Source organism: Balaenoptera borealis (assembly GCF_965194805.1).
Source record: "Balaenoptera borealis genome assembly, chromosome: 14".
Taxonomy (NCBI): domain Eukaryota; kingdom Metazoa; phylum Chordata; class Mammalia; order Artiodactyla; family Balaenopteridae; genus Balaenoptera; species Balaenoptera borealis.
In genome coordinates this window covers 27,971,651-27,984,408 of record NC_138875.1, presented here as the reverse complement: position 1 = coordinate 27,984,408, position 12,758 = coordinate 27,971,651, and the positions used below count along the sequence as shown (strand labels likewise).

Sequence of the window (12,758 nt, the reverse complement as noted above, 5' to 3'; positions counted from 1 at the left end):
ATGGGGGTCTTCAGCGTGGGTGAGATCTGAGAAAAGGCCAGACTGGCTCAGTAAGTAGAGCTACCCAAGTCCAGGTCTTTCTCTGGTTTTCCTTTCAAAAGAGAGGAGACTTTGACTATGAAAGAATCTACTTCATAAGGCCCCTTTGAACAAGAAGTCTGTTTCAGAGTATTCTTATGTCTTCCCATTTGGAATATAATAGGCAGTTGAGAAATATATGTGTTAATTTTTTTTTTAATTTTTATTTTATATTGGAGTATAGTTGATTAACAATATTATATTAGTTTCAGGTGTACCGTAAAGTGATTCAGTTATACATATACATGTATCTATCCTTTTTCAAATTATTTTCCCATTTAGGTCATTACAGAGTATTGAGCAGAGTTCCCTGTGCTATACAGTAGGTCCATTTTGGTTATCTATTTTAAAGATAGCAGTGTGTACATGTCAATCCCAAGCTCCCAATCTAATTTCTGATTTTCCTTGGGTCTACAGGTAAAACCCAAAATTGTCTTACTTGCTCAAAACATGTCAGGTTTAATCCCTGACAAGAGGCCTCATTCCTTTTGGAGATCTTCACTGGATGTTTCCCTTTCTTTTCCTTTGTCTTGAGTCATTCAAACTCCTCCAACATGCTCATCCTCTGTACCCTTTCCATTGCTGAGCTGACTGCAACTGTCAGCAGACATAGAGTCAACAGACATGCCAACTGCCCATGGGGTGTCCATGCCAGCCTGCAGGACAAAGAGGAGTAGGCAGCAGGAGAGAGAGGGCCTGAAAGAGGCACATCCACAGTCCATATTAGTATTCCTAATGAAAGCACAATGACCAGCCATCTCTACCCACAGCCAACTGTATCAATGTTCTTTTTTCGAGTTGTCCATTGACATTACCCCTACAACCCACATCACAAAGCAGAATTCTTTCTTATCTGCCTGAAAACCTATGTCCACCCCCACCCTACCCCTAGGGTAAGGTTTTCATTGCAGGCACCAAGCATCCTTGTTTGTCTGGAACAGTCCCAGTTTATGTCTGGTGTCCTGTCCAACTAAGCATTTGTCTCAGATAAAAGTGATTTCTGTGTGGTAAGTTGTATGTTCTCCTTAGTTTAATTTCATGCTTAATTATCAAAAGGCAGCATGAGTCAGAATGCCTCTAGTTATAAGGAAAGTTATTCTCTTCTTCCAACCTTTGTAGAACGAGGCAGGCAGGGACCTGAAGTCCAGGCACACAAACAACCTGGGGCAGATAATTGGGGAAAAGTTGACACTAGCAGGTTTGCCATACAGGCTCAGAGAAATTCTGTGTGAGGTTGAGGGAAGAACCTAGCCCAGAGGTAGGAGGGAGAGATAGGACTCCAGGTTCAGGGGAGATGCTTTGGCATAATGCAATACCCAAGTCAGAAAGAAGGGCATTTATGAAGGACAGGCATTTTGCACAGTGCTCTCTCCTCCCCCTTTGTGCTTTCACATTTCAGCCCATAATGCACCGGTGGTTTCCCTCTGTTATTTCATTTATGGCAATAACTTTAGGTCTTGCGTCGGGTCATAATGGTGATCTATGCATGTCATCTACAGTAGGCATGGATAATGAATCCTATTTTATTTCTTAATTAAGAATTTGAAAGTACCGCAAATTACTGCAATTAACATGGATTTTCTTCCTCATTTATTTACTTATTTAGATGGCTGAAATTGCACGCTTAGCTTAAACTAACCGCAGGGTTCAGTGCCTGTTAAAATATATAGCATTCATTAAAATATTTATTCTTTCCCAACAGTGAAGTTGCAATTTGGAAATGGCAGTGGTATCTGTGTATGCAAAATGCTTCAAAAAAAATATGTCTTTTGAATTCAGTCCATCCAGCGTGGTAACTTAAAAAGTTGAGTTTACTGACAATCCTTTGTGTGACTGAAATAAACTAAGATTTTCAAAATAGCCCATTGTTACATTGACTTCAACAAGTATTGTTTTCCTTCTCAAAGTTCCTGAGGAAGATAAGCATTATCACATTTTCAGAAGTTCAGTGCTCACTGAAAAATAAGAATAACTATTTGAGGGTGGTTGAATTCATCTGACTGATTTCAAAACAACAGTACTTTGAAAAAACAGTTTAGCATCAAATTATCTAGTAGTTTTGAATATTCAAAGTTAGTCTTCATTCTCAGGTTTTTTATTTTGATTTTGGTTTTGTTTCCAACTGGTTTGCATGGAGACACAGCTCAGTACAGAGTGGTTGAAATTAACCAAAAATATGCTTCAGAAACGTAAACCCTTTGGTGTGGGCCAGCAGCCACTCCAAGCTACAGCCAGCAGGGGTGTAAATGGGTGCAATCCTACCAGCAAGCAATTGAGAATAGCATCTTAAAAGACTTAAAGGATGCAAATCCTTTGAAATTCAGCTATTCCACTTCAAGGAACTTATCCTCAGGAAAGAATGAAGGATGTGTACCAAGATTTAGCTACAATGACATTCATTGCAACCACGTTTATAATAGCAAAATAAATAAAATAAAATAACCAAATGTGCAGCAATAAAAGATTGAGTAAACCTTACACTGGAATACTAAACAACTACTAAAAACTATGTGTTTTGTATTAGTTATCTATGGCTGCATTACCCCAGCACTTAGCAGCTTTAAACAGCAGACATATTATCTCAGAGCTTCTGTGGGTCAGGAGTCTGTGAGCACAGCTGAACTGGGTCCTCTGACTCAGGGCCTCTCCTAAGACTGCAGTCAAGGTGTTTTAATCACTTTAAGGCTTGACTTGGAGAGGGTCCACTTGGAGGCTCACTCCAGAGGGTGTTGGCAGGAACCAGTTCCTCTGGGACTGTTGGTTGAAGGTCTCCCTCAGCTCCTTGACTCAGTTCCACTGCCCTCCTTTCTGTAGGGTGGTTCACAATATCACAGGTGGTTTCCCCACAGTAAACAAGCCAGAGAGCAGGAGAGGGTGAGCAGGACAGCAGCCAGAAGTCTTTTTGTTACCTTGTCTCAGAACTGACATCCCATCACTCATGCCATATTCTACCAGTTAGAAGTAAGTCAGAAGTCCAGCCCACACTCCAGGGGAGTGGATCACGCAACTGTGAGGACGCAGGGGGCAGGGATCATTGGGAACCATCTTAGGAGCTGTCTGCCATACAGCTGAAGTTTATTTTTTGGCAAAAGATGTTCATCATATCTTATTCAATGAATAAAAAGCAGGTCACAAAACAGTATGTGCAGTAAACCAGTTTTGTAAACTAAAGTAATAGAGAAATATATATCCATATATATAAATATTCGTGAAGCAACCTATAAGGGTTCCATGGGTTAATATTGGTTACATCTGGATAGTGGGATCACAGAAGAGTTTTATATCTTTTTTTCTAATGTGTATTTTCTACCTTTTCTAAAATGAACATGTATTGCTTACAATTTTAAAAAGAGTAAATGTTATTAAATTTAAAAACAAAGCAATTTGAATTCTCTAGACTTCTTGTTTCTGACCTCCACTGTCTATCTTTACAGGACTGTTTCTTGCTTACTGCTTGAAGTCAACTAATTAGAAGTTCACAAGACTCTCTACAGAACCCATTGATCTCACTGTGACCAAGGAAATTGTGAGTATGTTCTAGAACTTGTTGCTGTCTCTGTGTCTTCTAAAACAGCTGTTACCACCTATAATGTTACCATGGAAAACTAAAATTATTTTTTCCCCTCTGAGGTCACTAGGGCCAATGGGAACTGTGATTGACCCGAGAGAGCCGGGTCCTGTGAAGATCTTCTTCCCCTTGAGCCTGTGTCTTAACAGCTCAATTCTGGTTGCTTCCAGATACGAGCTAGTATGATCACGTGGCAGCCATCTTCTCTGCAAAATTCCAAAGAGATAGGTTCTATTTACATGTCAAAAATAGATGAACAGATCTGACACTGCTGAACATACTTGCAAGTTTGAAAAGGGGGAGGGGCTGGGTGAGTGAGAAGATAAAGTCATTAATGATCCCCACACTTCATTAGTTTTCCTGTCTCATGCCACCAGGAGGGCCTGAGTTGGGATGCCACTGGTTCAGGGTTGGAATGATGTCTCCAGCAATGTAAATGTTATCTTAAGGTCACTTACTGATGAAAACTACTGTTTTGCCAAACATAGATTTATTGGTTGCTTGACAAGCAGACCAGCTGCTCCACAACTATATAGAGCACAAAGAAAGCTGCTTAGGATGGGTGATGTGGTGTCCACAGGGAAGGAAGTCAATGGTTTCCAAGATGGCAGGGGATTGGGACCAGGTCTGAGGTACTGGTGGATCTCTTTTCACTGGAATCTATAGTACAATAGCTAGTATAACAGATAACACTCAAATCTTGGTGCTTTAACACAATAGATTCATTGTTCCCTAATATAAGGCCCAAATGAGAGTTTGTCAAAGCAGTGATTCAGAAACCGAGGTGCCTCCTATCTTAGGCTTCACCATCTTCTAGGGTCTTCTTTGAAGTTTATGCTGGATCTTCTGCATCTACCTGGTTGACAGGAAAGAAGAAAGTGAGAATGGCACACCCACTTCCTACCCACCTTGGCCTACAATTGACACACATCACATCCCATTGGTGAGAACTAGGTACATGGGCCTCACCTTGATGAAAGAGGCCTTGGGTTAATTCCTGGCTGGCAGTCACTTCCCCAAAACTCCACTCTGTGGTGGGAGAACACACAGCATGGGCTCTGTCAGGAAAAATCATAGTGCTAGAAAGTTCTTGCTGAGGATATTCTTAGTGGGCATTCATACATCAATCATAGAGCAGGGATTAGTTGATGTATCAATGACTCTTTGAATAGTGGATCATTCTGCCTTACGTGAAGCAACTTCTAATGCCAACCATACTTCCTTCTCATGATTAAGGCAACAAGCCACTGTAGCAAGGCTCTTAAGAGTCAATGTTGTTCTATACTGGCAGTGCTAGGTGTGCCTGCCAACACTAGAAGGCTGCAGAAGCCACTGAGGGCTCAAGATAACAGTTTTAAAACCACAGTTCTGTCTCTCTTAGTTTCTTGCCTTAAATTTTTGTTGTGTAATGTGAAAATAACATGGTCTAGCTCTTAGGATCTTTGTAAAGCCCCAAGGAATTAATTCAAGAAAGGACACAGTACACATTTTCTCAACACCAGCAACTTCTCCAACAAGTATCCCCACACGATGAATAATCTCAGAAGTGCCTTCCCAGCACTACCACCATTGCTGATTCTTGTGATATCGTTGTTAGTATTAGGCTTCACTTACAATGATAGCACCATCAATAAAGTCATAACATTTCTCTCCCATGACAACCTTATAGAGTTACAGGAAAGGAGACTTACCATTACCACCCATGTCACCGGCGAGAGAACTGAGCCTCATGGAGCCTAAGTGATAATCACCAAGATCACGTTATAGCCCAGTCAGAGACACCAGTTGGCTCTCAAACCCGGATTTTTAGATCAAAATTATACTATTACACCAAATGTAACATGAGATCTTGTTGGAATGAATGGAATCATTGAGGAGACCTAGTCTCACCCCTCGTTGTTCAGATGAGTTGGGGATGCCTTTGAGGGTTTTTCCTTTTTGTACCACTGGCCTCAGGTTGTCTTGTCTCCTTCAAAGTTAGTCAGTCTAATTGCACCTGGGTTGGGGGACGGGGATAGGAACAAGTAGCAATGGTGTTGGTGATGTCGTTTTACAGAGGCCATGATGTGCAAGGCTCCTGGCAGTTGCTCCAAGCAACATGAGTGGGGCCAGGAAGGAAGCAGAAGGTGTGTTTTTCCTCCACTCTGATACAGGTGGACACATCATTGGCCAGCATCATCAACCCCAGTGAGACGGGTAACAGCCTGGAATCCACTTCTAGGTTTCTTAGGATTTTCTTTCTCATCCATTCAACTCTTTGGCCTTTCCCCAGCTAACTTTAATGACTAATTTTTAGTGACTTTATTCTTTCTATTGAGAGCAAAGAAAGAACTGTTTCTGGTGGCCTTAGGTTTGCAGTATAAGGTCCTTGGAGACAGGGTTTGACCTTGCTTTGGGTGACCCAACTGCCAGGAAGAGTGAGCTATAGTAGACTTGGATCTTTGTGTAGAGAGCATCCCCAGGCCCAGGCCAGCTGTGACTCTGACAACAGGAGGGTCATTTAGACTCTGTAAGACAGGGCTCCCTCATCTGTCCAATCAGGTGGATGATGCCCACCCTCTCCACCTCCCCCGCTTTCTTAGGGAAATACTGAGAACTTGGGGCTCAAACAACTAAACAGACAGAAAGTGCTTTGAAAAACAACATGCTAGATAAATGCGGCAAAGAGTCATCATTATCACCATGCTATTGCCATTATTATTTTGAAGTCAGCTCAGTTTTTCTTAACACAGAGCACTTAATGAACTGGCAACTGTATTGGTTTCCCACAAGGAGGGTGAAGGGGCCAAGTGAGTTTCTATTTTTATCCCATTTTAGAGTCCAGTTTTTTTCCTTCATAACAACTATGTCTAGTGGGTTTATAAGTATTTTAATTACAGACACATTTTATTATACTTACTCCTAACAAAAATCAGGCTAAGGACATTTTTTTAAATTCTAAAAATGGTGGATTTCCCTAAAGGCTGAGTTAAGTGTCACCAACAGCTAGAACGCTGCTACCTCAGATTGCACCTGTAAGCTTGATACCTACCTTTAATGAACAATTTTCAGCATAAACGAAAAAATTTTAATTATACATGCAGGTCCACTAGTGAGAGAAAAATGACAAAATCCACTGGTCATCAGGGTTTGGTTCATAAATTGTTCACCAACTGAGATGCCTTTTTCCTATGGTTATGAAGAGTTATGGAAAGAAGAAATTTAGAAATCAGTGTAAAGACAGACCAGAAGAGCCAGACAGACAGAGAAAGAATGTCTCACTCCTGACCTGGGTACATGGCTGCTCCATTGCTTCCTGTGGCATCTCAGATAGGCTTGCCTCGGCGTAATGATCAAAAAGACAAGCGAACAGTGCCTCATTAGAGGGAAAAGATAAACGTTGCAAAGTAGGGAATCTAGCCTTTAGGGCCATAAAATGTCAAGTTAGAAGGGGTTTCGCAAGCATATGGCCCAAATTAAGCATTTTACAGAGAGAACTAAGGCTCACACAGGTGAAGCACACAACAAGGCCACACAAGTGCACAAGTATTTACTAACATGACCCCTAAGGATATAATAGTTTCCTGTTGTTGTAACACATTACACAAATTTAGTGGCTTAAAGCAACACAAATCTATTGTCTTACAGTTTTGTAGGTCAGGGGTCTTACACGGGTCTCACTGGGTTAAAACAAAGTGTCAGTGGTGCTGTGTTCTTTTCTGGAAACTCTCGGGAGGATCCATTTCCTTGCCCTTTCCAGCTTCTAGAAGCTGCCTGCTTTCCTTAGCTTGTGGCCTCATCCTCCACCTTCAAAGCCAACAGTGTTCCATCTCTCTGATTTTTTTTCTGTCGTCACATCTTGACCACAGTCAGGAAAGGTTCTCTGCTTTTAAGGTGATAAGACTGGGTCCAGTTGAATAATCCAGGATAACCTCCTTATCTCAAGGTCAGTAACCTTACTCACATCTGCAAAGTCGCTTTTACCATAGAAGGTAACACATTCACAGGTTCTTGGAGATTAGGGTGGGCATCTCTGGGTGGGGATGGGCATTATGTTTCCTACCATAGGGAGGATGAATTTACAGAGAAAGGAGGTAGTGAGTCAATGGAGAGCGTGGGTTGTTGAACAAGAAAATAACTGTGGGCACCCGCTTCAGTGTCTCCAGAGAATTTGACTTGAGATGGAGACTTGTGCATAAGAAGTAAGAGAGTGCAAAGGATCAGCCCTTGCAGGGGAAGGGAAGGAGGCAGAAATGAGCAGAGGGAGGGGCTGCAGGCTTGTCACAAAGCCTCAGCTGACCTCATGGGGATCCTTAAAATGAAATGGTCTTTCAGAGTTGTCATAAGGGGCTGTACCTTTAAACTCTTTTCCCTCTGATTGCTGTGACTACATCAAGCAGTCATGGAATGTGAGCTGCCCCAAGGAGGGGTTATGATCTTGGGCAGGTCAACTCTTTTCTGATGGGGAAACTCCCAGTAGCTGGCAGAATTTGTCCTTTATTCATGAAGGAGAGTCTAAATATACAATCACAGCTTCTACTAGAACACCTATTCCTAAGTTTTATGTCCACATTTGAAAAAAAATAATAAAGTCAGCTGTGGTCTGTTTGAGAGATTTCACAAAGTGGTCCTAGACTTGAAACTTACAAATCAGAAAGACAAGAGTCACGTGCTTCATCTACAGTTTAAAGCTAAACAAGACGGGGTATGGAAGGAGAGCCTAAATCTTGACTTTGCATCAACATGGGAGCCAGAGCAGGCAGGTGTCACATGTGGACAGAAGAATGAGATTCAGTCACGCATGGTATGGACCCCAGAGGAAAGGCACGCAGATCATGAGTTCTGGAGACTAGAATCCAAACCCAGGTCAAAAATCCAGGACTCTGCCCAAACCACAGCAGAAAGGTGGACACTGTCAGATGCTAAGGCAAGTGTAGTAAAACTGATATAGGCTTAGAAGGATTCCAGCAACTTCTGGCAGAGACTGTTAGTGAAAACAGTAGAGTCCAGCATTAACCATGAAAGTGGCTAGAGAATGGGTAAGAAATTCTGTTTCAAAAAAACTGAGGAAAAGGCAAGAACCCAATTACCAAGGAAAAGGGCATGCTGTATTTAGATTAAGCAGGCGGGTTACAGTTTCATGTCATCTAACCCATGAATGTCATCTGGCCCAAGCTCAAGTCTGATTTTGGCACAGGAGCGAAAGATGTTCCAGTCGTCTGAGTAGCAAGGGTTAGAGAGATGCTGGGGCACTACCATATGCTCACTCCAAGGGAAGTCCTTTCACAGAACATCGGGGCTGAGCTTTATGTTCATTTTACCAAATGGTATCTGTGAGAAGGGCACAAAGACTAGTGTGTTCCCACCCTTGAACCCTGGAGGCTCTCACTTTCTCAAGTCAGTACTGAGCCCAGCACCTGCCTCAGAGCAGCTCTGCCTTGTTGTGCAGACGGACATCATGCACTCCCAACCACCTTCACTTCTCCACACATCCAAGCTGCAAAGTCTAAAGGGAATGGTATTTAAGAAAGAGACTTCCTGCATCTTCTAGAAGACTGTGTAGGCACTGTATTGGGGCAACCATACTTACAGAAAAAATGGGTTTGAATCTCCTACATGCCTTGATCCAAGTGGTGGGAGCAAAGCACTTCAACACTTTAAACATCACTGCCTTCCTGTAAGTCCTTTTTTCCAGGTAAGTATCAGCAACAACACTAATAATAACTCCTTCTGATTATTATAAGGCTTCACATTTTACCAAGTACTTTCATCTGCATTATTTCTTTTGAATTTCACAAAACTAGCTCAGGGAGGGAATTATTATGCCTTTTGTAGAGATGAATAAATTGAGATCAAAGAGTTTGAGTGTCTTATCTTAAGTCACAAAGTTAGAGTCTAAAATTGGACCCAGGCTTTATGAATCCAAGTTGCTTCTGATCCATTATCATAATAAGTCTACCCCAATAGAAGACCTCTGTGTTTCACGACCATGGAAGTTTGGGAGAAAGAAGAGACAGGAAGGGTAGAGAAAGCAGAAAGCTGATGGTAAAACAGTCTGACTTTTGTTTTAGGTCAGTCCTGAGATTATTGTCTGTAACTCTTTTTTTACTTTACCTCAGTGTTTTTATCTCTTCAAAGCATTCTCACACCCTTATCTCATTTGATCAGCTCAGGACTTCAGTGAGGTAGGCAGAACAAATCTGACAGACTGAGAAACTAAAACCCAGAGAGGTTAGATGACTCACCCAAGAACAGATGGCTATCTGGTGACAGGATTGGAGCTGGTATCCAGATCTTTGGAATGGAGATGAGTGGAAGAAATGTACCTGCTGAAAGAGGTGGGAAGGAAGCATTCCATTAAAAGGTCAATCAAAATCATACGCATCTCACAATGTATTAAGCCAAACCATCATGCTGTACACCTTAAACTTACAGTGATGTATGACAGTTATATCTCAATAAAACTAGGGGAAAAATTTAAATCATATGAAAGTAAAAAAGGCCAAGAATAGCTGAAAGAATTTTGAGAAAGAATACAAAGAAAAGGGACTTATGTCGCAGACATCAAAACACACAATACAACAGTGATGGAAATGTAGAGATACAGAGACTAATGGAATAAACTAGAAAGTCCAGAAAGAGACCCATGCATTTTTGGAGACAGGGGTGATTACAAATGAGTAGGCAAAGAATGGACTGTTTGATATACAGTGTCACAACGAATGGCTCACCATGTTGGAAAATTAACATTGGAGCTCTATTACATATGCAAAATAACACAAAATATTGCAAGTAAACTCCAGATGGATTTAAAACTAAAAGTTAAAAAAAAAATTTAACTATTAGAAGAAAATTCAGGAAGATATTTTTATATCAAATCAGGAAAGGATTTCTTAATATTCAAATAAAGCACAAAAGAGACAGGTAAATAAATTGGATTACATTAAAATTTAAGAATTCTATATGATCAAAGACACCGTGAACAAAGCCTAAAGACAAGTGAGAGCCTTGGAGGAGGAATTTGCAATGCATTTGACCAACAAAGGATTAATATTTAAAATATGTAAGGAAAACACTACAATAAGTAAAAGACAAGCAGCCCAATAGAAAGACAGACAAAATATAAAAATTGTTCACAGAAATGTAAATCAAAATGGCCTAAAAATATATTAAAACATGCTTTACCTAATTAATAATCAGGGAAATGCCAATTAAAGCAGAGAAATACCACTTCACACTTATTCAATTGTCCAAAATTAAACAGTTCAACAGTGCCAAGTTTTCACAAGAAATGAGCACAGTCATTTTGGAGGGAGTGCAAATTGTTTAAACCCCTTTAGAGAGAGATTTGGAAATACCTTGCTAAAATGAAGATATGTGTCTCTATGACAACTAGTTTTACATCTAGATATATGTACCCTAGAAAAACTCTCTCCTATGTATAATATGACATGTAAAAGAATGTTTATTATTGCATTGTTGCGATATTGAAAATTTAAAAACAATCTAAATGCTCACCAATAGGGCAATGGAAAATCAGTTGACATTTCATAGCTGTGAACCTTCCAAGTTGAGTGAAAAGAATCAGATCTTATTACTATATCATTTATATACATGTTTAAAACATACAAAGCAATGTTGTCTGTTACTTACGGATTTAAACATACGTGGGGTAAAAGCATAAAAACAGAAAGAACCATACAAGCTCAGGAGGCTGGTTTCTTGGAAGAAGGGGGAAGAAAATAGTCTCAAGGACAGTACAAAGAGGGTTCAACTCAACCTATAATGTTTTATTTCTTTAATAAAAAAAAATAACTAAACCTAATTCCGCCAAGATGTTAACATTATAACATTCTGTGCTGTGGGTATTGAGTGTTTGATGTAGTAAACAATTCAAGAAAGACAAAGTTATTCTGCAGCAGCCTCTCTTTCCTCCAGTGGAAATGAAAAGGCAGTGGGGAGCGTGAGTCTGCAGGAAACAGAGCTGACAGCTTTGAAAATTATTTTGGCTTTGGGTTTCTGCTCATGCACACACACCAAGACAGTTCCACACACAACAGCAGTAGGGTCATACAGGAAGCACTGCCAAGCAAGATAGTCAAGACACACAGGGGCCCCCACCAGCCCAGCTCTGCCAGGGCATCAAGAACAGCATTCTGTGGCTAGGAATCGGGCCCAGGAATGATAATGGCTTAAATACAATAGGAGAGTATTTCTCCCAACTTAAAAGAATTCAGAGGTAGGCAGTCCAGAGCTAATATGATGGCTGCACAATATCTCCAGGACGCAGGTTCTTTCAATCTTTCTGCCCTGCTACCCCTAGTTATATGAGTTCCAACTCCAAGGCCACTTCATGACCTGAGACGAACTTGCAGCGAAAAGCCATCGAGGTGGGAAGCAGGAAGAAGTGGGGGATGGGAAGGCCAAAATGGTTCCTACCGGCTTTCTGTAGGCCTCTAAAAATTCTTTCTTAAAAATCCTTAACTTTCATGGACATTGTATTGGCCATCCCTAACCCCAAGGGAGGCTAGGAAATGTTTCCTTTAATCCAATCAGCAATGTGCCCAGCTAAAAAGTTTGCTAAGGAAGTATTGCTCAGGAAGAATGGGGGATGACTACTTAGTTAACAGCTAGCAGCGGCTGCCACAGCCAGTAGTGACTCATCGTATGCCCATGGACAAGAGCTTGCCTACTCTGGACATTGCTTTCCTGTCCATGCAAGAAAGACTAAATGATGGTTTCCTTAATGGAGCCAATCATCTTTGCCATTCATCACTTCACACTTTAGCCAAACTTCTACTTGGGTCAATTATACTTGAAGCCCTTGTTTCCCATTTACTCATTTACCTTTCACCCCACCCGCCACCCTGGAATAGGTTTGAATTGAGCTGTTAACCTTTTTCTCCCCCCCTAGTTTTGGCTCTGCATTTATCCTTCACACTTCCCACTCTTTAGGAATTGCAACTTCTCTTCCATGTCCATCAACTGCTAGAAATACCCAGATTTTAACTTTCCAACTCACCTCTTCCAAGCAGCCCTCCCTGGCTTAGTTAGGCATCCTCCCTGAGACCATTCTATCCCACTGTCCATTGTCAATGGTATATCTTTCACTCAGAGAATCAAATACTTTTAT

The 12,758-nt window shown here is 41.0% G+C and overlaps 1 protein-coding gene and 1 long non-coding RNA gene across 7 annotated transcripts in view; one reads left to right on the top strand and one right to left on the bottom strand.

Annotated features, from left to right (window-relative positions):
* Positions 1-12,758, top strand: part of SLC14A2 (solute carrier family 14 member 2) — a 450,437-nt gene that overhangs the window by 250,912 nt on the left and 186,767 nt on the right. For all 4 annotated transcript variants that reach the window (XM_082353311.1, XM_082353309.1, XM_082353310.1 and 1 more), the window contains one exon: positions 3,513-3,604. The gene's annotated coding sequence lies outside the window, so the exon portion shown is untranslated. The remainder of the gene's footprint in view (positions 1-3,512; positions 3,605-12,758) is intronic.
* Positions 3,613-12,758, bottom strand: part of LOC309610451 — an 80,735-nt gene continuing 71,589 nt past the window's right edge. For 2 of the 3 annotated variants that reach the window (XR_014233947.1, XR_014233949.1), the window contains 2 exons: positions 4,616-9,954; positions 3,613-4,502 (listed from right to left, as the gene is read on the bottom strand). This is a non-coding gene — a long non-coding RNA (uncharacterized lncRNA). The remainder of the gene's footprint in view (positions 4,503-4,615; positions 9,955-12,758) is intronic. The other variant, XR_014233948.1, reaches the window with a different exon arrangement.